Source organism: Ahaetulla prasina, chromosome 8 (assembly GCF_028640845.1).
Source record: "Ahaetulla prasina isolate Xishuangbanna chromosome 8, ASM2864084v1, whole genome shotgun sequence".
Lineage (NCBI taxonomy): Eukaryota > Metazoa > Chordata > Lepidosauria > Squamata > Colubridae > Ahaetulla > Ahaetulla prasina.
The window spans coordinates 14,763,043-14,790,649 of record NC_080546.1 but is presented as its reverse complement, the minus strand read 5'-3'; positions in this window follow the sequence as shown (position 1 = coordinate 14,790,649).

Genomic DNA, 27,607 nt, shown 5'->3' with positions numbered 1-27,607 from the left:
AGTCCATCACGCTGGGACACCATCACTTTTATTTTATGAATTGCTTTAAGTGGGCATTGCATAAAGCATTACCACTTGGACACGCCAAAAGTCTAGAAGGCTGGCTTCTGTCAGCAGCTGCAGTTGGGACCAGAGACTGAGTGAAGGAGACATAGGACCGCAGGAGGAAGGAGCGGATGCCACTGAATTACCAATTAAGTACAGTTAATACCGCTTTTAAGGGGAGGTGAAGGAGCTCCACTTGGTCTGATAGGAAGAGCAACAGCACTTAAACTTATATACTGCTTTACAGTGCTTTACAGCCCTCTCAAAACAGTTTAAAGAGTCAGCATCTTGCCCCCCAATAATCTGGGTCCTCATTTTACCTACCTAGGAAGGATGGAAGGCTGAGTCTACCTTGAGCCAGTCAGGATTGAACTGCTGGTAGTTGGCTGAGTCAGCCTGCAATACTGCATTCTAACCACCACGCCACTACAGCTTCCTTCCTTCCTTCCTTCCTTCCTTCCTTCCTTCCTTCCTTCCTTCCTTCCTTCCTTCCTTCCTTCCTTCCTTCCTTCCCAAGCAATAGCACTTAGACTTATACACCGCTTCATAGTGCTTTACAGCCCTCTCTAAAAAGTCATTCTATTGCCTCCAACAATCTGGGTCCTCTTTTACCCGCTTTTACCAACCTCGGAAGGATGGAAGGCTAAGTCAGTCATGCTCCGGTCGAAATCGAACTCCTGGCAGTGGGCAGAGTTAGCTTGCAGCAGGGGTAAGTTCCACTTACCTTTACTACCGGTGGGAACGATGAGAAGATTAATAATAGTGCAGACTTAGTAAATAGTTTGACATTGTTGAGGGAATTATTTGTTTAGCAGAGTGATGGCCTTCGGGAAAAAACTGTTCTTGTGTCTAGTTGTTCTGGTGTGCAGTGCTCTATAGCGTCGTTTTGAGGGTAGGAGTTGAAACAGTTTTTGTCCAGGATGCGAGGGGACTGTAAATATTTTCACAGCCCTCTTTTTGACTCCTGCAGTATACAGGTCCTCAGTGGTAGGCAGGTTTGGCAGCTGTGGTTTTTTCTGCAGTTCTAATTTTCAAAAAAGAAAAAAAGTGACTAACGACCGTTTTTGACACCTATGACCACCACTGCAGCATCCCCGTGATGAAAATCCAGATGCTTGGCAACTGGTTCAAATTTATGGAGTCATGTGGGTCTCCTTTTGTGACTTTCTGACAAGCAAGGTCAAAGGGGAGGAACCATGTTACTAACTTAACCACTGCAGTGATTCGTTTAACAACTGTGGCAAGAACAGTCGTAAAATGGGGCAAAATTCCATTAATTGTTTCACTGAGCCATATAAATTTTGGATTCAATTGTGGTCATAAATTGAGGACTACCTGTACGGAATAAAGCAATCCCATTGTCTATTAGTGTCTCCCATTAGATCTTGTTGTTGTTATGGTGAAGTTGCCGAGCAGTGGTATGTTGTTAAGTGTGGAGTCATTGAGGCACCGTTTAAAAACCTTCAAACAGGCAAACCTTAAATTGCATTATTTTCCCCTCTTAGGATCTTTGGATCTATAAACCTCGAACGTTAAAGCTTAAAGCCTGTCATAAATGCTTAGCTCTTCATCGAACTACAGTTCCCAAAATTTGGGCTGGAGGGAAGTTTTGGTCACCACACTATAAAAAAGATGTTGAGACTTTAGAAAAAGGTGCAGAGAAGAGCAACCAGGATGATGAGGGGACTGGAGGCTAAAACATACGAAGAACGGTTGCAGGAACTGGACATGGCTAGTCTAGTGAAGAGAAGGACCAGATAGCCGTCTTCCAATACTTGAGGGCTGCCACAGAGAGGAGGGGGTCAAGCTATTTTCCAAAGCACCAGAAGGCCAGACAAGGAATAATGGATGGAAACTGACCAAGGGGAGATTCAACCTAAAAATGAGGAGGAATTTTCTGACAGTGAAAACAATCAACCGATAGAACAGAAGTTGCCTTTGGAAGTTGTGGGAGCTTCATCACTAGAGGCTTTCAAGAAGAGGTCGTACTGCCATTTGTCAGAAATGGTGTAGAGTCTCCTGCTTGAGCTGGGGGTTGGACTAGATGACCTATAAGGTCCCTTCCGACTTTATTAATCTCTCAAAGATGTTACAACAACAAGGGTAAAATGCTAAAATGTAGGCAGGGAAGACATGCTGGCTGAACATGTTGCTGTTCATTTCCCCCCCCCCCCATAACTGCTGTGGCTCTGTTTCCAGCGTGCTTTCGCAAATATGCATCCACCATCACCCAAAGATATTAACCGCAGCATTTGCATTCCTTAACTTTGCTTAATGGTTATGCTTATGCGTAATAGAGTTTCAGATGCCGCGAAGGCTTAGGTTACGCCCCCTCTTCTTCTTCCTCGTCCCCCCGAAGCAAACCTAGGCATTTAAACAAGCTATTTCTTACCCAAAGAACTGAATGCTAGAGGTTGGCGCCTCATTGGAACTCTTCTTCCTGTATGCTCAAGTGTCTCCAGAGAATTTGGAAAGCTGCACATGAATATGTAGACCAGCAGAAGATAAACAAGGCAGATGCTGAGCTGATCTCTTCTGGGCATCTTACATCACAGAAGCTAACATATGGCTCTTGCTCTCCATCTTATGTCCCCCTCCCACCCCGACTTTCACCCCCTACCAATGTAATTCCTTTCCGTTCCCTGAAACTATAAGATGCTTAAAATGCTATTTTTTCCTCCCACTTGCTGCTATGATGAATTGAGGTGGGGGGACTGCTGAAAATGTGGGAAGGCCTACAGTTAAGGCCTTTATTTACAATTACACAGCTGCCTGCCGTGGCAATCCAGTGGAGCGGGGGGGGGGATATCTTGGGTTAAAGGTAAAGGTTCCCCTCGCACATACGTGCTAGTCATTGCCGACTCTAGGGGGCGGTGCTCATCTCCATTTCAAAGCTGAAGAGTCAGCGCTGTCCGAAGACGTCTCTGTGGTCATGTGGCCGGCATGACTCAATGCCAAAGGCGCACGGAACGCTGTTACCTTCCCACCAAAGGCGGTCCCTATTTTTCCTACTTGCATTTTTACGTGCTTTCGAAACTGCTAGGCTGGCAGAAGCTGGGACAAGTAACAGGAGCTCACCCCGTTACACGGCAGCACTAGGGATTTGAACCACGGAACTGCCGACCTTTCGATCGACAAGCTCAACATCCTAGCCCCTGAGCCACCCTAACCCTCTATCTTGGGTTAGGGCTGCTTTTTTTTCCCCCAGAAAGGATTTTTATAGTCTAATGCAGAAAAAGATTATTTTTCTCTGCTCTTGCTTTGAGCCATCTAATCTTCTGGAGAGGTCATTCATTAGACTTTTTTTTTCTATTCTTCTCTGTCATTTCATAGGATTTAATTCAGGGGTGAAATCCAGCAAGTTCTAGAGAATTGGTAGCGGAAATTTTGAGTAGTTCGGAGAACTGGCAAATGCCACCTCTGGCTGGCCCGAGTGGGGTGGGAATGGAGATTTTGCAATATCCTTCCCCCAGGAGTGGGGAGAAAATGGGGATTTTGCAGTATCCTTCCCCTGGAGTGGGGTGGGAATGGAGATTTTGCATAATTCTTCCCCTGCCACGCCCACCAAGCCACATCCACAGAACCGGTAGTAAAAAAAATTGAATTTCACTACTGGTTTAATTCTAGTCTTTATCAGACAGTGCATAGAAAATGGACTATGGATATAATTTATGAAAATGAATTACTGTACGCTATCACCTTCCTCTTCCTCTTCTTTTTTTTTTTAAAGACCATTTCTCTCTAAATTGAGTTTTAAATTTTTGTGGTTTTTATTGCTCAGTTACTTAGTTGTGTCTGACTCTTCACAACCCCACAGAGCATAGCACACCAGCCCCCTCCCTCCTCCATCATCTCCCAGAGAGAGCCCAAACCCACACGCACTGCACCAATGACACTATGTACGTATCTCATCCTCTGCTGTGGAGGCGCAGTGGTTGGAATGCAGTATTGCAGGCTATTTCTGCCGACTGCCAGCAATTCGATCCTGACTGGATCACGTTTGACTTGGCTTTCCATCCTTCTGAGGTGAGTAAAATGAGGACCTAGATTGTTGGGGTTAATATGCTGATTCTGTAAACTGTTTAGAGAGGGATATAAAGCACTATAAGGTGGTATATAAGTCTAAGTGCTATTGCTATTGCTGTCCCCTTCCCTTTCGCCTTCAATTTTTCCCAACAACAGGGTCTTTTCGATAAATTCTCTCTTCTCCTTTGGTGGCCAAACTATTTGAGCTTCAGCTCCAGTATCTGTTGCTCCAGAGAACAATCAGGGTTGATTTCCTTTAGGATAGTTTAAAATCCATGCTTTTTTTAAAAAAAGTTTCTTTCTTGAGGGAAACTCATTAATCACAATTTGCTTACAAGTTTGAGATAGTTTTGCCTGCTCTCTGTCCCCCTTGAATACCCTTATGCCAAGCATTCCAACATAGCAAGGAAGATCAGAACGTAAGCATCCCATGGACAATTCACTGGATTCAATCCACCCGGATTGCAGTTTTCCCTTGTGGATAGATCCTACTCCAAAACATCCTTTGAGGTTTCATATATCATTTTCCATCATAGTTTATGTTTGGTGTAATCAGCTTTAATGAGCCCAGGATTAGTACACAAAACTCTTGAGGATCTGCCATAACCTCGAACTGTTTAATTTCTCAGCTCTACAGCAGCTGAACTTGAGTGGGCTAAAGTCCAGGTTGCTTGTGCAGGGATAGTGTATTTGGTTCTGTTCAAAGGATGATGGTCATCCTTTGATTTAGAGCAGTGGTCCCCAATCTTTGTGGGTTGGTAGCCCAGAGGGGAACTGGGAAGTGGAGGATAGGATAGGATAGGGTAGTGTAGGGTAGGGTAGGGTAGGGTAGGATAAAGTGGAGCAGAGCAGAATAGAGTAGAGTAGAAAAGAAAAGAAGAGAACAGAACAGAACAGAACAGAACAGAACAGAATAGAATTTTTTATTGGCCAAGTGTGATTGGACACACAAGGAATTTGTCCTGGTGCACATGCTCTCAGTGTACATAAAAGAAAAGATACGTTCATCAAGAATCATAAGGTACAACACTTAATGATAGTCATAGGGTACAAATAAGCAATCAGGAAACAATCAATATAAATGTAAATCGTAAGGATACAAGCAATTACAATCATACAGTCATAAGTGGAAGGAGATGGGTGATGGGAACGATGAGAAGATTAATAGTAAGAGTAAAGCAGACTTAGTGAATAGTTTGATAGTGTTGAGGGAATTACAGTATTTTTTTAAGCAGAGTGATGGCGTTCGGGGGAAAAAACTGTTCTTGTGTCTAGTTGTTCTGATGTGCAGTGCTCTATAGTGTCGTTTGGAGGGTAGGAGTTGAAACAATTTATGTCCAGGATGCGAGGGATCTGTAAATATTTTCACAGCCCTCATTTTGACTGTGAATAGAATAGAAATAGAAATAGAAATAGAAATAGAAATAGAAATAGAAATAGAATAGAATAGAATAGAATAGAATAGAATAGAATAGAATAGGATTAACAGAGTTGGAAGAGACCTTGTAGGTTATCTAATCCAACCCCCTGCTTAAGCAGAAGCCCCAACACCATTTCTGACAAATGGCAATCCATTCTCTTCTTGAAAGCTTCCAATGATGAAGTTCCCACAACTTCTGAAGGCAACTTCTGTTCCGTTGGTTGATCGTTCCCACTGTCAGAAAATTTCTCCTTATTTGTAGAACCTCTCCTTGATCAGTTCCCATTCATTATTCCTTGCCTAACCTTCAGGTGCTTGGGAAAATAGGTTGACCCCCTCCTGTCTGTGACAGCCCCTCAGATATTGGAATGCCCAGTTCCTGCCACCGTTCTTCATATATTTCAGCTTCCGGTCCTCTAATCATCTTTGTTGCTCTTCTCTGCACTCTTTTTCCTGGTGTGGTGACCAACATCTTTTTTCTAGTGTGGTGACCAAAACTGGGTGCAGTATTCTAGGCGTGGTCTTACTAAGGCTTACTAAAGCTTCTTGGATGAGAAGCGAAACATCTTCAAGGAAAAACAAAAGTCCAGTTTTGCAAAGGTGCAAAGAAAGTGTTCCACACTTCACCTGTCTCCCTGATGCTTATTTCTAATATGGACGGATCTCCTACTCTATTTTATTTGGTTCTGTAAAGTCCCTTAGTAACTCTTTAGTCCAGCATAGTTCTATCCTGGCCCCTCCACCTGTAATAGCATATTACCAATGCCGCACAAGACAGCGCTATCTGCTTTTGCATTTAAATGTGCCCCATACCGCTGAATAACAGATTACCTACTAATATAATTAGTTACACCCACTGTTAATTGTGGCAGCTGCTAATCTATCTGAGTAGCCAAAAATTGTATTAGCTTTCAATAGGATTTGCATATATTCAGTCACGTTTCTGTACTACCTAGCATTAAAGTGTCCACTGTTGAACACGGGGATTGCTGGAGAATAAGTAATATTTAATAGCATTAACCAAGCACATCTTGCTCTCAGTATCCAAATCTTTTTATACGCTCGTCAATTCGCCCGGATCACTTGGGTAGCAGAATTGACCATGACTTTCCTCCTCCTTCCAAATGGAAAAGGAAGACATTATCACCAGCGATGGGTTTCACATTTTGCTGCTACCGTGTGCGTGCACGCTCAATTCGCGCGCACCTTCTGCACATGCCCCGGCCTTCCACGCATGCGCTTTGCTTGAATGAGCAGCTTCTGCGCATGCACCTGGCCTCAAAACTTAAGGCCTAAATAGGATGGTATAGAGCCGGGGCGGGTAAGCGGGCCCACCTGCAATATCCGCTACCAGTTTGCCCAAACCGCTACAAACTGGCTGAATACTTGTAGATGACCCTCACTCTGTCAAGGACCTAGGAGTACTCATATCACAAGAGTGGTTTCGGGGTGAGTTATCATCTGTACGCTGATGATACTCAGCTGTACTTTTCCACCCCGGACCACCCCAACGAAGCGGTCGAAGTGCTGTCCCGGTGCCTGGAGGCTGTACAGGTCTGGATGGGGAGAAACAGACTCAAGCTCAATCCCTCCAAGACGGAGTGGCTGTGGATGCCGGCACCCCGGTACAGTCAGCTGCATCCGCAGCTGACTGTTGGGGGTGAGTTAGTGGCCCCAAAGGAGGTGGTTCACAACTTGGGTGTCCTCCTGGATGGACGGCTGTCCTTTGATGAACATCTGGCAGCCGTCTCCAGGAGGGCCTTTTACCAAGTTCGCTTGGTTCGCCAGTTGCGTCCCTTCCTTGACCGGGATGCCTTATGCACAGTCACTCACGCTCTGGTTATGTCTCGGCTGGATTACTGCAATGCTCTCTACATGGGGCTGCCCTTGAGGTGCACCCGGAGGCTGCAGTTAGTCCAGAATGCAGCTGCGCAAGTAGTAATGGGAGCCGCTCGTGGCTCCCACGTAACACCACTGCTCCGTAGTCTGCACTGGCTTCCTGTAGTCTTTTGGGTGCGCTTCAAGATTCTGGTTACCACCTTTAAAGCGCTCCATGGCTTAGGACCCAGGTACTTACGAGACCGCCTGCTTTTATCCTATGCCTCCCACCGACCCGTACGCTCTCACAGAGAGGGTCTCCTCAGGGTGCCGTCCGCCAAACAATGTCGGCTGGCGGCCCCCAGGAGTAGGGCCTTCTCTGTGGGAGCATCGACGCTCTGGAATGAACTCCCCCCTGGCCTACGTCAAGTGCCTGATCTTCGGACCTTCCGTCGTGAGCTAAAAACATATTTATTTATTCAAGCGGGACTGGCATAAATAGATTGATTTTAAATTGGGGTTTTATTAATATTTTAAATTTTAAATTCATTTTAATTCTCAGCCGTTTAGTAATTGTTATATTTTAATTCGTTTTAATTGTATATATCCTGTATTTTATTCTGGCTGTACTGAGTCCTTCGGGAGAAGGGCGGTATAAAAATTTAATAAAATAAATAAATAAATAAAATATCAAATGATCCAAGTGCCAAAGCCCACTGTAACAACATCGCCAAAAAGGCATTAAGGGTTGTAAACCTAATCTTGTGTAGCTTCTTCTCCGGTAAGATTACACTACTAACCAGAGCATACAAAACATTTGTTAGACCAATTCTCGATTACAGCTCATCTGTCTAGAGCCCACATTGCATATCAGACATCAATATAATTGAGCGCACCCAGAAATATTTCACAAGAAGAGTCCTCCACTCCTCTGATCGCAACAAAATACCTTATGCCACCAGACTTGAAATTCTGGGTTTAGAAAATTTAGAACTATGCCGCCTTCGGCATGATCTGAGCATAGCTCATAAAATCATCTGCTAAAATGTCCTTCCTGTCAATGACTACTTCAGCTTCAATCACAACAATACACGAGCACACAATAGATACAAACTTAAAGTGAACCGCTCCAATCTTTTTTTTTTATTATTGAAAAAGTTTTAAGAAACAAAAACATTTCCCCCCCTTTTCCCCCCCCTCCCAGAAAACCCCTTCCCCTCCTTCCCCCGGCTTCCCAGGTCAATCACAAGGTATTGTTATACATAAACCAATCATAGACTAAAATTTTCCCTTCTAATCCAATTAACCTCATCCAAATCTTTTCATCTCCCAACCCCCTCCCCATTACATAAAATAATATTTCCTAATTATTCAAAGGAAATCTGATATTTCTTAATCTGATATCTGTTTTGTAATTAATCCATTTTTTCCATTCAATTAAATATCTTTCATGCATATTGTCTTTCAAAAAAGCTGAGATTTTAGCCATCTCAGCCAAATTAGTGACTTTCAATATCCATTCTTCTATTGTAGGTACCTCTTCTTTCTTCCAGTATTGTCCAATCAACAGTCTTGCTGCTGTTATTAAATTCAGAATCAATTTAGTCTCAATCCCTGTACAATCCGTTATAATTCCCAAAAGGAAAAATTGCGGCAGGAACTTTATCTTCTTCTTCAGTACATTTTGAATAATCCACCAAATTCTTATCCAAAAGGCCTTAATTTTCTTGCAAGTCCACCAAATATGAAAATATGTAGCGTCATCACAGTCACACCTCCAACATTTCGCTTGGATATCAGGATACATACATGATAATTTTTTGGGATCTAAGTGCCATCTATAAAACATCTTATAAAAATTTTCCCTTAAATTCTGTGCTTGTGTAAACTTAACATTTCTAACCCAGATTTTCTCCCATGTTTCCAACATTATTGGTTCCTGAATATTCTGTGCCCATTTTATCATACAGTCCTTTACCAAATCCTTTTCCGAATCTATTTCAAGCAACACATTATACAATCTCTTTATATGCTCCTGGGTCTGATTTCTAATTTGCTTTATTAAATTTTCCTCCCTTTGCATTATACCAATTTTTTGATTGAACCGCTCCAATCTTGATTGCAGAAAATATTACTTCAGTAACAGAGTTGTTAATGCCTGGAATGCACTACCAGATTCTGTGGTCTCATCCCAAAATCCCCAAAACTTTAACCTAAGACTATCTACTGTTGACCTCACCCCATTCCTAAGAGGTCTGTAAGGGGCATGCATAAGAGCACCAGCATGCCTACCATCCCGTCCTAATGTTCCCTTTAATTGTATTCATTTTGTGTACTCAATTCATGCTTATACTTATATATATTATTTAATATGTATTCGACAAAATAAATAAATAAATAAAATAATACCACCTCTGATTATCACAAGAGCTAAGCAAAACACCATTTCTTGGTGGGCTTGAGGCCATGCTGGTAAGGAGACTTCTGAATCTACAGACAGTGTAGAGATAATCCTTGACTTACAAACCATTAAAGTTAATGATGGTTCAAAATGACGACGACATTGAAAAACACAGAAAAGTGTGACTATTTTTCACACTTATGACCGTTGCAGCATTCCCATGGGTCAGGTGATCAAAGTTCAAACATTTGGCAACTGGTTTATATTTATGACGGTTGCAATGTCCCGGGGTCTAGTTGTGGGTTGCCCCTGGTTTGGACTGGTTCTATAGAACTGGTAGTAAAACTGGGGGGAGGCTCCGCCCACTGACCTGAACGTCATCAAAAGTGATCTGAGCATGTGCAGAAAAGCGCGTGCGGGCACGATGCGAACCAGTAGTAGAGGTAAGGGGTCATGTGATCACCTTTTGCAACCCCCCTGACATGCAAAGTCGATGCGGTAAAGCCAGATTCACTTAACAACCGTGGCAAGAAAGGTTGTAAAATGGGGTAAAATTCACTCAACAAGTGCCTGGCTTAGCAGCGGAAATTTCGGGCTCAATTGTAAGTCAAGAACTACCTGTAAGTTCTAACAATCATACGCAATGCTAAATAACCACTTCAACATCTCCCAATCCAATTAAGACCCTCCAGCTCTCCTGAGCTATCTGCCTCTGATAAAATTGTTTCATAGTTCAAAGCACCAATAGATATTTGTAGATTTCAATTTCCAAAAGACATATTTTCCATTATGTTCTCTCACTCAGCATATTCCAAGAACACCAGCAAAGCATAAGAACAGCTGTGGCAAAATTCATTAAAACATCTGACTGAGGATATTTTCCAAGTTTCTTCTGCAGTGCTCACTCATCTCTATCAAATACTTATTTTAATCATTTTAAGGGTGTAACACTCTCGCCCACACGTTAATGTGCTCATCTATTATTCTATCATTTGCTCTTTATTTTAATTGCCTTGGCAACAAGGAACAGGCGTTTCCCCCCCCCCCCTTATACTTACACGTATTAGCATTTAAAATATTAGAGAATAAATGCCAAGTTCAGGATAATCACTTCGAGTTGACCTTCCATTATGGTAGTCGATTTCAAACTACGTTCTGAGGAATCTTGAGGTTCTACAGAAGTTTATTGGGGTTAATTCAGCAATAAGATTAATAGTAAAAATATCTGAAAATATGTCTACCGTGACTGATTTATCTCTGCAATGCAGAGCCTTAGTTCAGAAAAGTGGCAATGAGGCCATACAACTGATCTTAGCCAGGACCTTGTGTGAAGGAACGAGTTGGAAAACACACATTTCGAAACTTCAGGGCTCAGTGAAATAGTCTGTGCTGTGCAAATGAAAAGTCCAAATTTCAATCCGGGGTATCATGAATTAAACATAACACTTCTACTATTGTCTGGTGGGAAAATTATCTACTTTACTGAAGATAGCTCCAAAGCACAGTCCTTGGGTTCTCCAACTGAACACAAATATATCATTAAAGGTAAACGTAAAGGTTCCCCTCGCACATATGTGCTAGTTGTTCCCGACTCTAGGGGGCGGTGCTCATCTCCATTTCAAAGCCGAAGAGCTAATGCTGTCCGAAGACGTCTCCGTGGTCATGTGGCCGGCATGACTAAATGCCAAAGGTGCACAGAACGCTGCTACCTTCCCACCAAATGTGGTCCCTATTTTTCTACTTGCATTTTTTTATGTGCTTTCGAACTGCTAGGTTGGCAGAAGCTGGGACAAGTAACAGGAGCTCACCCCGTTACGTGGCACTAGGGATTCGAACCGCTGAACTACTGACCTTTCGATCGACAAGCTCAGCCACTTACCCACTGAGTCCCTCTTAAATATATATCATAAATATTTAATAATAAATAATAATGATATAAATATATAATAATGATATAATATATATCATTAGCAGGTGGTAAAATACCTTCTGGTTTACCAATAGTGTGCGCCAATGCAATCCTAAATTGCATTAACAGAGGGATGAAATCTAGATCGTGTGAAGTATTAGTGCCACTTTAATAAAGCCTTAGTAAGACCACACCTGGAATACTGCAACCAATTTTGGTCACCACACTATAAAAAAGATGTTGAGACTCTAGAAAGAGTGCAGAGAGGAGCAACCAAGAGGATGAGGGGACTGGAAGCTAAAACATAGGTTGAATGGTTGCAGGAACTGGGCATGGCTAGTCTAGTGAAGAGAAGGACCAGGGGAGACATGATAACAGTCTTCTAATATTTGAGGGGCTGCCACAGAGAGGAGGGGGTCAAGCTATTTTCCAAAGCACCAGAAAGCCAAACAAGGAATAACAGATGGAAACAGAACACAGAGAGATTCAACCTGGAAAAAAGGAGCAAATTTTCTGACAATGAGAACAATCAACCAATGGAACAGACGTTGCCTTCAGAAGTTGTGGGAGCTTCATCCCTGGAAGTTTTCAAGAAGAGTCTGGAATCCCATTTGTCAGAAATGGTGCAGGGTCTCCTGCTTGACCGAGGGGTTGGACTAGATGAGCTACAAGTTCCCTTCCAACTCTGTTAATCTCTAAGCCTTAGTAAGGCCACATAGAATACTGCATCCAGTTTTGGTCACCACACTATAAAAAAGACGTTGAGTCTCTGGAAAGAATGCAGAAAACAGTGGTGATGAGGGGGCCAGAGGCTAAAACGTATGGAGAACGGTTGCAGGAACAAATCTACAGCACATCATCATTTCTTCAAACAAACTCATATGCCTTCGCTGTATAACTCTCCATGGTGCTTCTCATCATAATAGCCAGTTCACTCTTCCTTAGTTCCCATGAGCTTTTGATGTCAGGAACCTTAACATAAAAATATGTCGGGTGTACATGTAGCAGTCTTGTTTGAGTTGATACGCTTCTTCCCTGCTCTTTCTAGATAACATTGTCAAAGCTGAATAATTCCCTGTTCTTGATGTTGAATGACATCGTCTTTTGTCCCAAGATATGTGGGGGGAAAAAACTATCTATGCTCCCAGATAATTAACCTAATCACTTTTGTTCCCAAGAGGAGCCTAGGAATAAGATGGAGGTAGAGATGAAGGACAATCCCTTAAGGAACCAACCTTCATCATTATGGCTATGCAACCCAATATGTTGAATTTTACTAGGCATTAGACCTAGTGTCATGAGACAGCCAAAGAAGTCAAATCCATATATAGTTTCATTTTATAAGCTTCTTCATAAAGAACAAACTACTGAGTCTTATATATACCATACAGTGGTAGGTTTCAAAAATTTTCGCTACCAGTTCAGTGGGTGTGGCTAGGTGGGGGGGGGCATTGACTGAGTCGGTGTGGCCAACTTGACATCACTCACACCCACTCAGTCACATGATCCCCCCACCAAGCCACGCCCACAGGAAAAGGTAGGAAAATTTTTGGAATTTCCACCTATCTACCCCTGCTCTTCCTTCACCAGTCACCCCCTTTTCCTCCCCTTTAGCAACCCTGGCCCTAGCCCCACTTCCTCCCCCACCACCACTTCTTTGTTTGGGCTACTTACCTTCTGCGGCGGCTGGTCCAGAGTCCAGAAGGCAAGTTGACCAGAGTTTTTGGTGGCCCCCAGCCAGCCGCTGCTGCTGGAAAGCAGCTGGCAAAGAAGCCGCCGCATCTTTGAGAGCCCCTTTGCAGCTGTGGCAGCTGGCCACAGGCAACCCAAAAATATTGGCAATTGAGGAAAAAGCTGCTGCTGTTGCCACCATGTTCTTCACGCATGCGCATCCCACTGGACTTGCAAGGCAATGGGATGCACATGCGCGAAGAACGTGGTGGCGATGAACATGGTGGGAGGGGTGAGCGAGCGGTGACCAGGGAACCAGTTTAGGGGCATGGCCAGCCGGCCATTGTTACTGGTTTGGCGACCTTGGCCAAATTTCCATGAACGGTTCGTGTGAACCGGTGCGAATCAGCTGAAACCACCTCTGATACCATGCAAATGTTAGGATAACAATTTTAGAGGTTCCAGCCTGCATAGCCCAGGGATCAGCATACCTAGGGATCAACAATTAGAAAAAAAAAACCCTAACAGGATAATTAAAGAAGAATATTTAGTACTTAGTCTTGAGATTATCCTGAGAAGGATTGTCCTCATCTCAGTGTTTCCTTGCCTAAGTATCAATCAAAGTTTTTGCTGTAAGGGATAAGTTTGGGTCAGCTGGTCTCACTTCAAGGAATATATGCCATATTAGCTGCCTACAATATCTTGTATCCCTTACAATTGACCATACTGGCTGGAGTTGCTGGTAGGTTCAGCTCAGCAACATCTGGGAAGCCTCAGGTTGTCTGGCCACAAAGATAGAATTGGAATGAAACTCTTGATTTCACTTCCATGTAAGGAAGAGACATGGCCCCAAACATTAAATCACATCCATCCATCCATTCATTCACTCACTCATTCTGTCGAGATAATATGGTTTCCAGGCCTGACACATTCATTCATTCATTATATTCATACAGCTGCTCATCTTACATAAGTGACTCTGAGTGGTGTACAATAAAACGAGACTATAAAAATAAACCTTAAAAACGATACCATGATTAAAAAATCATTAATATCCATTCCATATTATATTTGGATCTTGTGGAAAGATTAATTAAAAAGAATAGGAGAGAACAATTTTATATTATGTAATCTTAGTAGTCATCTCACCCAAACTAATAGACCCAAACTGGGTAAAAGGCTGACAAAGGAGATGGATAAAATTTGTAAGCTCTTCTGGGTGATTAGATATATTCATTTATTTCTAGTCAGGACATTCAAGTTTGCATGATGTATAGATAGATTAGACAGATAGACAGACAGATAGATAGATATGGAAGATAGCTAGCTAGCTAGCTAGCTAGCTAGATGATAGATATTCTTCCCCCTCAAAAATAAGACCCAACCAGAAAATAAGTCCTAGTACGATTTTTCAGGATGCTCGTAATATAAGCCCTACCCCCAAAATAAGCCCCAGTTAAGATTGTCAGCAGATGGAAGCATTTAGTACTGTATTTCCGCCAAAATAAAACCTAACTGGAAAATAAGCCATAATGCGTCTTTTGGAGCCAAACAGAAAATAAGTCCTAGTATGATTTTTCAGGATGCTCGTAATATAAGCCCTGGGTGATTAGCAGTTTAACTAGCAGTTAAAAGGAAGAAACAGCTGCAATCACACATTGCTCCCAGAAGCATGAAACTGAAGCCTGAAGATGACGAATGAGACTTCGTCGAAACGTCACCAAGACACTTCCAATTTTACATGGGAGAAAACCCGAATAACCAAAGACCTACATACAAACACCCGCGAAAACCTCAGAAGATAGATAGATAGATAGATAGATAGATAGATAGATAGATAGATAGATAGATAGTAAGTGTATGTATACACGCACACGTACACATACAGTATGTATATATACTACATGCATGTATGATGTCAGCACCTTTGTCTCCCAATAAAGAGCTCAAACCATCAGACGATTGCTCAAGTCACAGCATCTGCATAATAAGACATATTTTGAGGGAACAGGCTATGCTGGTTCTCTACTTCACGAAATGTGTGGAGGTCCAGAAACTGACATGCAGTTTCTTTCTTCTGCATGCATTAGTTCTTCCTGTACGTAACACTGTTTAGAGTTTAGGTCACAGCAGATGCGGCCAATATGGCCAATATTTAGGAAAGATGGCAATTATAAGAATTATAGTCCAAAACACCTATCATTCGCCATTCCTCCTCCTCATCAAACTTGCCTACGTTGTTCTATTTATGCATCTTTGCTGTACATGGGTTTTATAAACACATCAGCTGTTATAGATCATTTCGTGCAAAGGGGTATAAACAAGAGAATTGTTATTCAATGGAGGGGACAAAAACTACAACTGATGAGTATAGCTGTGGATTATTCCTTTGCAATATCTGGCAACATCTGAACTGTTTTCTCTGAAGGAAAATGTGATTAATCCAATTTCTCTGAGCTGTTTTGATTATAAATTCTCCATGTTGTTCCCTCACCCTTGGTTACTTTCAATAACATTGCAGTTTTAGATTATTATCCTGTCAGTTTAAATATCTTTGCTTGATAACATTTCAAACATATCAAAACTGACTTTTTTTTCATGCCGGGAATCTGGAGACAGTGAGATGTAATGTTCGGAGCAAAGAATCTTTAATGATTGGCAGTCAAAAATATGTGTACAAACTCCATTGAGAAATATTGTTAACTCCTGTTAAGATAAGAAATCTATCGGTGCTCTTAGACCTGGGATATTGATGTTTGTAGTCACCATATAAAATGAGCATGAATGTTTGAGTTGGCTCTTAAAATGGCATTAAGATTAGCTTTCTGAACAGCTTGCTCGATAAACCAATTTAACCAAAGCATTAGGATCTATGCTGATTTAATCCCGCTGTACCAAGAGGGGCAGATCATCTTTAACTCTACGGTGTCACTTGAACTGGTTTGTGGATAGCATGGCAAATCCCACTCATTAAGCTCAAGTATGATTATTTTAAGTAGTTTGTAAATTTCATTCTAAATCCTGCTTGGTCTCTATGAAGTCAGTCCTAATGCTTTCAGAAGAAAACTCTATCTCGCCACCTAATGGTGACACAGGAGAACTGCTAGATAAAGTTGTCAATACTGTAATAAAAATGCATTTGCTTCTTTAGGCTGAATTATGTAGCCCTATAATGGAACTAAATTAAGGTCAAATCCAGTCATACGAAGCCTCAAATCATATTTTCGTTCTTCCTAATAATGGGAAAATATGTGACTACAATGCAACTTGTGAAATATGAAATGGGGCCTCTGCGGTTCAGACTGGTAAGACAGTCTGTTATTAGCACAGTTGCTTGCAATTACTGCAGGTTCTAGTCCCACCAGGCCCAAGGTTGACTCAGCCTTCCATCCTTTATAAGGTAGATAAAATGAGGACCCAGATTGTTGGGGGCAATAAGTTGACTTTGTATATAATATACAAATGGATGAAGACTATTGCTTGACATACTGTAAGCCGCCCTGAGTCTTCGGAGAAGGGCGGGATATAAATGCAAAAAAAAAAATGTGTTTGATAAGGAACAGAGATTTTTCCCGAGTTTCTTAGCAGTGAGTATATACGAGAGGTTAATATAATAAATATATTAATTTATTTATAACAATAATATTTATTTGTAATAAAAGCTTAACTATTATAAAGGCAGTCCTCAACTTATGACTACAATAGGCCCAGAATTTCTGTTGCTAGGCAAGACAGATGCTAAGTGAGTTTTGGGCCCATTTTACGACCTTTCTTGCCATTTAGGCGAATCACTACAATTGGTAAGTTAGTAACATGATTGTTCAGTGAATCTGGATCCCCCATTGACTTTGCCGGGTCGCAAGAGGTGATCACGCATGACACTGCAACCGTCATAAGTACATGCCAGTTGCCAAGCATTTGAATTCTGATCGTGTGATTACGGGGATGCTACAACAGTTATGTGAAAAATTGTCATAAGTCGCTTTTTTTGTAACTTCGAACACTCACTAAATGAATGGTTGTAAGTGGACTACTACCTGTAAAATAGGTTTAAAGTTAACATTTGAGATGTTAAGCAGCATAAAAAGAAAGCCGGCAAAGATAAACAAAATAAAAATTTAAAATCTATTCAGGTACACAAACAATTCTTTTGCATCAATCCTAAAGCGTATCTAAGCCAGCATATTTTGTTCCTCTGCAGCCATAATTAAATGCATTTGTATATAATATAGCACCCAGCAGCTCAGCGGCCGCATATGTTAGGCAAACGAAGTGATCACTGATAAAGGATTCCATCTGAGTGCTAAAATACCTTTCCAGATTCTGTGACTTGCCTTCAGTACAGTTCTGGCTCAGAAACAGGGACTGTCCAACTCTATTTTAAACAACTTGGGACATCCTGACATTGAACACAAATAACAGAATAGCAGAGTTGGACGGGACCTTGTAGATCATCTAGTCTAACCCCTTGGTGGCATAAGGGATTCTACTATGAGTAGAGTAGTCGAGTACTCTTCTCATGAAATACTTCTGGACCCAGTCAATCATGTTAATGTCCGATATAGAGGGTGGATTCCAGACGGATGAGCTGTATTCAAGAATTGGTCTGGCAAAGGTTTTGTATGCCCTCGTTAGCAATACAATGTTACTGGAGAAGAAGCTTTGCAAGATTAGGTTAACAACTCTTAATGCCTTTTTGACATGCTATTACAGTGAGCTCTGGGGCTTAGATCATTTGAGATGTGTACTCCTAGGTCCTCGACAAAGTGGGGGTTGTCTACGAGATCATTCACACAACACTGGTTCCCTCGGCCAAGAAACAGAGATAAGTATTGAGCCCTAGAGTTGGATACAACTGGCAGAGAAATCTTTACTTTTCACATTTACGCAGTCTTTATTCTTCTTTTGGTGAAACTGGTGAGGCTTCTAGCTTATAACACTATTTATCAGCCGAGATATGTGTCTGCCTGCCATCAAGCAGAAATAACGGAGGGCTTGATCACATAAACCCCACACCATTTACTGCAATCAATTTCATTGCATACCAGTTTATGGCAGCATAACATGCAATCATTACCACATTGCCATTCCGATAAAAATAGAGTTTGGGCTGGACTTCTCAAGTACACAGCATTATAATGGCATCATTATAACCGTCAACCATTTCTCTAAAGCTGCCAGCTTTCTTTGCTCACAATCTGCAAACCTACATTTTAAAAGCTCTAATTGATCCAATTTTGCTTCTGAATTCTGTTTTTGGGGAGTGGGCGGGCAGGAAGTATCAGCCTGTGCGGATTTGGATGGTTAGGAAAGAAAAAGACTCCATTATGAGCAAAAAAATTAGTAATCTTTTACTAAAGTCAAGTGGTTACCAAGTAGCAAAGCCGGAACTGAGATTTCGCGTGCCAAAAGTTAACTTTCCCTTTCCCCATCCTTCCCCCCTGGTTATCTCACAGTGTCCAATTAAATTCAAACAAATTGTTTTGGTAACAATCAGGGGTGGGATTCTACCGGTTCAGACCGGTTTGGGCAAACCGGTAACTCCGACGATCAGCTGGGAACGAACCGGTTAGCCCTGACGATCAGTTGGACCCACCTGCCCACCCGCGCTTTTTCCCTACCTTTATCTTCTCAGCTGATTCGCGCGGCAGAGCAGATTGCCGCGCCTTAGCTGTGTTTCTCCTGCAAGAAAATGCAGAAGTGAAGATTTCTTCAAACTGCACACATACACGGAGAGCGTGCGATCACTGAACCGGTTGTAAAACTGGGAGGATCCTATCACTGGTAACTGTCCCTGCATTGGTGGCTAGGATGGTATTACATTTCATTCCCAGGCTCCTGGCCTTGGAATGGCGAGCCTCTGTCACGGGATGGCACAAAGAATAGTTTCAATTCTCCCCTCCCTGCAACTCTCTTCCTTCGTAGTTTATGGCAGGCTGGCATCTAGGAAAGGTGCTACACGTTTGTTGCTTCTCTTTCTGCTTTCCCGCTGGGATCGTTTTAGCGGTTCAGTTTCACTTTGGGAATAGATAGTTTAATTTATTTTATTTTATTTATTTGTCAAACACGTATAAGATTACAGATATAATTATAAACGTGATTATGAATACAGGATAAGGATACGAATAAATGGGGACAGTCGGACAGGGACGGTAGGTGCTTATGCACGCCCCTTATGGTCCTCTTAGGAATGGGGTGAGGTCAACAGTAGACAGTCTAAGGTTAAAGTTATGGGAGCTTGGGGAAGTAACCACAGAGTCAGGTAGTGCATTCCAGGCATTGACCACTCTGTTTCTGAAGTTGTATTTTCTGCAACCGAGTTTGGAGCGGTATACCTTAAGTTTATATCTATTGTGTGCTCGTGTATTATTGCGGTTGAAGCTGAAGTAGTCATTGACAGGTAGGTCATTGTAGCAGATAATTTTGTGTACTACACTTAGGTCAGACCGAAGTTGTGTAGTTCTAAATTTCTAATCCCAAGATTTCAAGCCTGGTGGCATAAGGTATTCTCTGTTGTGAGCAGAGGAGTGGAGGACTCTTCTCATGAAATATCTCTGGACTTGCTCAATTGTATTAATGTCCGATATACAGTGCAGGTTCCAGGCAGATGAGCTGTATTCGAGAATTGGTCTAGCAAAGGTTTTGTATGCCCTAGTTTGCAGGGCATATCAGAGAAGAAGCTTCGCAAGATTAGGTTAACAACGCTTAATGCTTTTTTAGCAATGTTGTTACAGTGAGCTCTGGCACTTAGATCATTTGAGATGAGTACTCCAAGGTCCTTGCCAGAATAAGGGTCGTCTATGAGGTCGTATCCACCCAGCTTGTATTTGGTGTTCTGATTTTTTTTTTTTTGCCAATGTGTAAGACAGAGTAAGACAGATAGTCCTTGACTTGTACGCACAGTTGGGACCAGAATTTCTGTTGCTAAGCAAAGCGGTTGTTGAATGGATCGTGGCTGATTTGATGACTGCTTTGCCAAGGTTGTTAAGCAGTCCGCTGCAGTTGTTAAGTGAATCATGAGGTTGTTAAGGGAATCCGGCTTCTCCATTGACTCTGCTTGTCAGAAGCCCGCTGGGGAAGGTTGCAAACGATGACCACATGATCCAAGGACATTACAACCCTTGTAAATATGTTACCGGTTGCCAAGTGCCTGAATTTTTTTTTTTTTTTATTCAAAAAGTTTTACAAAATTTTTTCCCCCCCTTTCCCCCCCTCCTCCCCCCTCCCTTCGCAACCCCCCTCCCCCCCCGACTTCCCGGAACGAGCACAAGGTATAGTTAAAAATAAAACAAACATATGCTAAAAAATTTTCGTCCCAACTTAATTATACCCCTACAATCATCAATTCCTAACTTCCCCAAAAGCAATCAAAATAATACATCATAATCATTCAAAACAGTCTGATAACTCTTAGTCTGATATCTACGTTGAATATAGTCAATCCATTTTTCCATTCCTTTAAGTATCTTTCTTGCGTATTGTCTTTCAAAAGGCTGATATCTTCGCCATCTCAGCCAAATTGGCAACTTTCAATATCCATTCTTCTATTGTTGGTACTTCTTTTTCTTCCAATATTGTCCTATTAGTAATCTTGCTGCAGTTATTAGATTTAAAATCAATTTAGTCTCAATTACTGTACAATCCGTAATAATTCCCAACAAGAAAAATTGCAGGAACTTTATCTTCTTTTCAGAACATTTTGTAAAATCCACCAAATTTTTATCCAAAAGGCCTTTATGTCCTTACAAGTCCACCAAATGTGAAAATATGTAGCGTCATCACAATTACATCTCCAACATTTTGCTTGCATTTCTGGATACATACGATAATTTTTAGGATCTAGATGCCATCTATAAAACATTTTATAAAATTTTCCTCAGATTCTGTGCCTCGTGAATTTAACATTTCTAACCCAAATTTTTCCCACGTTTCCAGTAATATTGGCTCCTGAAAATTTTGTGCCCACTTTATCATATAGTCCTTTACCAAGTCTCTTTCAGAATCTATTTCAAGTAACACATTATACAATCTCTTTATATGCTCCTGAGACTGATTTCTAATTTGCTTTACCAAATTTCCCTCGTTCTGCTCTATACCAATTTTCTGATCTCCCTTCCATCTAGCACGTAGTTGCTCATATTGAAACCAAGTATAATTTTCCCCTTCCTCTCTTAATACTTGCAGAGATTTTAACTGCAAATTACCTCTTTCAGTATACAAAAGATCTTTATATGTAATCATTTCCTGATTCTGTTCTATGTTTATATTTTCTACTGTATGTCTAGGACTTGCCCATATAGAAACCTTATAATTTAGTTTATAAGAGTATTTTTCCAAACACATGAAGGGCATTTCTTAGCACATGATTTTTAAAGGCCTTATCCACTTTTTTGTCATAAATTAAATATGCATGCCATCCATATAGCAAATCATAACCTTCTATATTCAAAATTCTGTCCTCTGTTAAATTAAACCAATCACTTATTACAGAGAGAGCAGCTGCTTCATAATATAATTTAAAATTAGGCATTTTTAAACCTCCCCTTTCCCGAGAATCTTGAATTATTTTCATTTTAACCCTAGCTTTTTTACCTTCCCATATAAATTTGTTAATTCCCTTCTGCCATTCCTCAAGATTCTTATCTTTCTTAATTATTGGTATCATCTGAAAGAGGAATAAAAATCTAGGTAAAACATTCATTTTAATAGCAGCAATTCTCCCCAGCAAAGATAATTGCAATTTTTCCAAACAATCAACTCCTTCTGAACTTTTTGCCATAAAACCTCATAGTTATTCTTATACAATTTCACATTTGATGACGTAATATAAACCCCTAAGTACTTAACCTTCTTTACAATTTCAAATCCTGTTACTTCCTCTAGTTTTTCTTTCTGTTGTCTGGCCATATTTTTATTATCACTTTTGTCTTTTCTGATTTACCTTAAACCCTGAGACATTCCCATATTGATCAATTATTTCCAACAAAGATTTACTAGAATTTATAGGGTTTGTTAAAGTAATCACCAAATCATCTGCAAAAGCTCTTAACTTATATTCATACTGTCTAACTCTAATTCCTCTATCGCCTTTACTTCTCGTATTTTATCCAATAATGGTTCTAGAGTTAAAATAAACAATAATGGTGATAAAGGACATCCCTGTCTTGTTCCTTTCGCAATCTTAAAAGGTTCTGTTAAGCTACCATTGATTATAATCTGTGCTGTTTGCTCTCCATAAATTGCCCTAATTATTCTTAAAAAACCATCTCCAAATTGCATCTTTTCTATTAATTTAAATAAAAAATCCCAATGCAATCGATCAAAAGCTTTCTCTGCATCGAGAAAAATAAATGCTGCTGGAATAAAATTTTTCTTTTCTAAGTACTCCAGTAAATTAACAATCTGCCTAACATTATTCCTCATCTGTCTCCCTTTTATAAATCCAGATTGATCATTATGAATTCTTCGCTGCAGAATCAACATTAATCTATTAGCTATTATTTTAACAAAATCTTATAATCATTATTTAAAAGTGAGATTGGCCTATAATTCCCAGGTTTAGAACAATCCTGTTCCTCTTTTGGTATCAATGAAATAAAGAGGTTCTCCATGAGAATTCCCCCTCCTAGTTGTATCTGATTAAATAATTCCTTAAGTGGACCTAACATCTCATCCTGTAAATTCCTATAATAACTAACTGTGAGCCCATCCGTACCAGGAGTTTTCCCCATTTTAATTGTTTAATTACCAAAATAATTTCTTCCGAGGTTATAGGCCGATTCAGTTCATCCGTTTGTTCTAAAGTTAAATTTTTAACCTTATATTCCTTCAAATAATTATCAATATCCCTATTCAATATATTATCTTTAAGATATAAATTTGTATAATATTCTAAAAAAGCTTTTTTAATTTTATCCTGTTGGTATCTCTCTTTACCTTTATATTCTATTTTTTCTATTGTACGTTGTTTTTGTCTTTTCCTTAAAGTGTATGCTAACCACCTACCAGGTCTATTTGCGTTACAAAAGTATTATGTTTGACATATTGTATATTTGTTGCCACCTGATCAGCCATTATCATATTAAATTGATTCTGTAGTAACTTTATTGCATCTTTAAGTTTTTGATCATGTGGATTATGTATTAATAATTGTTGTTTCTTATAAATTTCCTCTTCTAAATACCTACGCTGTCTTTGTTGCTTATTTCTCTGTCTATTATTAAGATATATTAATACACCTCTCATAAAAGCTTTACTGCAGTCCCAAACCATTTCTATCGATGTTTCATTATTCAAATTATAATCAAAAAATTCTTTCATCTGCTTTTTACATTGATTTACATTATCCTGATATCTAAACAAATTTTCATTTAATCTCCAAGTTCTTCTACCCTCTTTTCCATATTGCAATTCCATCCAAACAGGACTATGATCAGACAAACATCTTGGAAATATCTTAGTTTTCTTCACCCTAAAAAGCAAATCATTAGAAATTAAAATAAAATCAATACGTGAGAAGGATTGATGCCTATCAGAGAAAAAGTTTAGTCCCTTTCCTCCAACTTCCGCAGTCTCCATACATCTCTTAACTCAAAATCTTCTATCATATCAAAAAAGGATTTAGGCAGCTTTGCATGTGCAGGTATCTTCTTGGAAGAAATTCTCTTGTCCTTTCGTGTATCTATTACTCCATTCCAATCTCCCAATATAATACGATTTATAATCCCATAGATCAACTTATCATATAACATTCTATAAAATTTTTCTTGTTGCTGATTGGGTGCATATATACCAAGCAAGAGAGTCCTTTTGTTTCTATTGTAAGTTCAATAGCAATATATCTTCCGTGAATATCTGCCTCTATTAACTTGGCTGGTATATCTTTTCTCAAATAAACCACTATGCCATGTTTTTCTCCAAAGCTGAAGCAACAAAATGTTTACCTAACTTTGAGTTTATTAGGTACTTTTGATCTGATAATTTAATATGCGTGTCTTGTAAGCTAATAACATCATTTTAAATTGTTTCAAATAATGAAATATTTTTCTTCTCTTCTGAGCTGAGTTCAAACCATTGACATTCCAAGTCAAGATTTTATTTGCCATTACTGGGCTGCTGAAGCCTTTGAGCAATCAACTGAAGATCGTCCTCCCGTATCTTGGCCGTGTTCCTCCCACCGCTTCTGTAGCAGAATCCTGAACTTTACTTTGAGTTTGTTGCTCCTTTTCTTTACGCTTAAGGGCTCCCCTCGTCAGTCTTTGTTCTTGTGGTTGTTCCTCTGATGGTAACATCACTGGAATCACCTCAGCTTCCACACCCATTTGAGTCTCTTGAATTCTTTTTTCTATTATTTCTATTTCAAATTTCAGCACTGTAGAAAGAAAATCTTTGGCCTTAAGCACTGTGTCAATACGATATCTCCTTCCTTGATAATACACTGTCAAGCCAACTGGAACCTCCCATCTAAATTGAATCTGGTATTTCTTAAGTTCTTGTGTAAAAAATGTAAAGTCCTTTCTATCCCTTAACATCTTGGGAGGAATCTCTTTCAAAACCTTCAACTCCTGTTCCCCTATTTTCAAGTTTTTCTGAAAAGCAACTTGCAAAATTTGATTCCTCACTGTTCTTTTCAAAAAATAAACCACAATGTCTCTAGGAAGTTTCTTTTGCCTAGCAATCCAAGAATTAACTCTATAAATTTTGTCAATTTGATAAGCAACCTCTTGTGGATCAAGTTCAATAAATTCAGCCAGAGCTTCTGATAAAATTTTTAAATCTTCCCCTTTCTCCTCATTCAAACCCCTAATTCTCAGAGCTCCTTCCATCATTCTATACTGCATCACCACCACTTGATCTTCATTTTATCCAATTTGATTTGCATTCCCCATTCTATTTTCTATTTGTTGATTTGACTGAACAATTTCTTGCACCTCCTCCTCCACCACCTCCAGTCTTTTTGCCAAACCTTGAAAAGCCATCAAGATATCTTCTCTTATTTTTTTATTATTCTCTTTTATTTCTTCTCTTATTTTCTCATTATTATCCATAATCTCCTTAAACCTTTCTTCAGACACTTTCCCTTGCTCTTTAATCAGATCTTCTAAAGCTGGTTCAGAACCCCTTCTGCCCCCAGTCTTAGGTGGTTTAGTAGCCATTTCAGTTTTTAAAATTCACAAAATATAAGTCTAGAAACTTCTCTTTTCCCCTTTAAGTATAGGAGAGCTCAGTTCACTTCATTAAAATCCACACATAACATTTCTTATCTTCTTAGTTGCACAGACTGTTTGAAATTCCATTCGTCACTTTCACTCCCGTTCAGGCGCCATCTTTAAGAGTCAATTAAAACAAAGGAAAAAAAGTTTCTCTTTTTTAAAAGGTAGAAGTCAGGAAATCAAAAATACTTGCAATCCAATAATTGTCCGCTGGCACTCATTCCGTCTGCTTAAAGAGATCCATAAAGATAAGACAATTAGCAGAGATGGACACTTTCTTCTTTTCCTGCTTTTGCAGGCACGCACTGAAGTCGGAGGGCAGGAATATTTATGGGACTCGTCGACCCTTTGAGGCTCTGCTTAATTAAAACAAAGCCTCTGGGGAGGTCTACCAACATTTCCTGCTGCTCTTATCTTTCCCCTTTCATCCAGGGAAAAAGATTAAAGCCGGCTTTTCCTGGCTTTTACGATGTTCAGTGCGGAGCCCCTTTAATTAGGGGCTCAGCGAAGAGGTGGAGCCACCCGGAAGTCCAAGTGCCTGAATTTTGATCATGCAACTATGGGGATGCTGCAATGGTCATAAGTTTGACAACAAATCATAAATGTTTTCTGTGCTACTGTATCTTCAAACAGTCATTAAAAAAAATGGTTGTAAGTCAAGGACAACCCATAATTTTCCTTTTTAACAGCACCATTGATGGCATTGCCAAACAGGCTGTATATCTACTTTAATGACATTATTAAATATTAGCGTGGCTCTGAACTTTTACAAATTCCTTCAGCATGATTGATTTCATTTCAAAGGACTAGAAAAAGGATATTTTGGCTGAATTTATAATGGAGGAGACTTCAACCTTGGATTCTCTGATTCATAAATTGCCTCTCATGTACCATTGACATCTATTCCTAGACTCGGTTGTTGCAAGATTAGAAAAACAACCACAGTGATTCAAATTAAAAATGATTTGAGTTTGACATGATTGTTTTGAATTCAAAAGTCATTGTTCTAACCTTTTCAGAAGTGTTCTGATGCTGCTTTGATCATTCTGGAAATCTTCCAAGCTCTTAATGGCTTTATTTTGAATTCAGAAAATATGTTTCAAGTTTGAAACAGGTTTATATTGTCCAAGCTGGCATCTCACAACCTTAATATATTAATCAAAAATCTGTCAGTCTCTTAATGATCTGGAGGCAAGGCAAGGTTGCTGATGTCCCTCCCATGTTCCAGAATCTTCTAGATAGACATCTTGGCTTCCACTTCCCTCTTCAGATGGCTCTGTCGCCGGAGCTTATTAATTTATTTACCCAACTTATATGGCCACCCATCTCAATAAGTGAATTTGGGTAATAATTTCAAGAGGTGAATTCCTGCATGCTTCCTGGGCTATCATCACACGGCATGTTTCTTCTGCTTGCAACTCTTGTAAAACTTGAAGATGTTCAGCATGACCTTCATCCAAAATCTGTCAGAAGGAATCAGGGTCATCAGCACTAAATACTATCAATATAATCTTAGTATTGACAGGTTTCTTACCCTAGTGGCTAATAGGAGACATAATTTCAGACCTAGGAAGCTGGTTAACATTCCATGGAAGACACACTCAAAGATTATTAAGCAATTCTTTATCCATAATCTGTAGATTGTGGGATATAAATTTGGGATATAATGATAAGTGATGGAGTGAAGCTTAATTTCAAATTCCTGATGCTGGGGAAATGTGGGTCATTTACAACTAGGTATTCCCTATTCCTACAGAGGAAATTTCTTCACATTGTGTCATTGTGTAATATAGATATATTTTCCAAAACCTTCTACCTGCAAATGAGTACTTTAATTTCAACCATAATAACACAAGGGCTATCAATAGATTTAAACTTAATGTAATTCGCTCTAATCTTAATTGTAGGAAATATGATTTCTGCAATAGAGTAGTAAATGTCTGGAATGCTCTTCCTGATCCTGTTGTTAGTCTCTCTAATCCCCGTATCTTTTACTTTAAACTGTCTACCGTGGACCTTTCATGTTTCTTAAGATATCCCTAAGGGGGCGTGCATAAGTTCACCAGCATGCCTACCGTCCCTGTCCTACTGTTCCCAATTATACG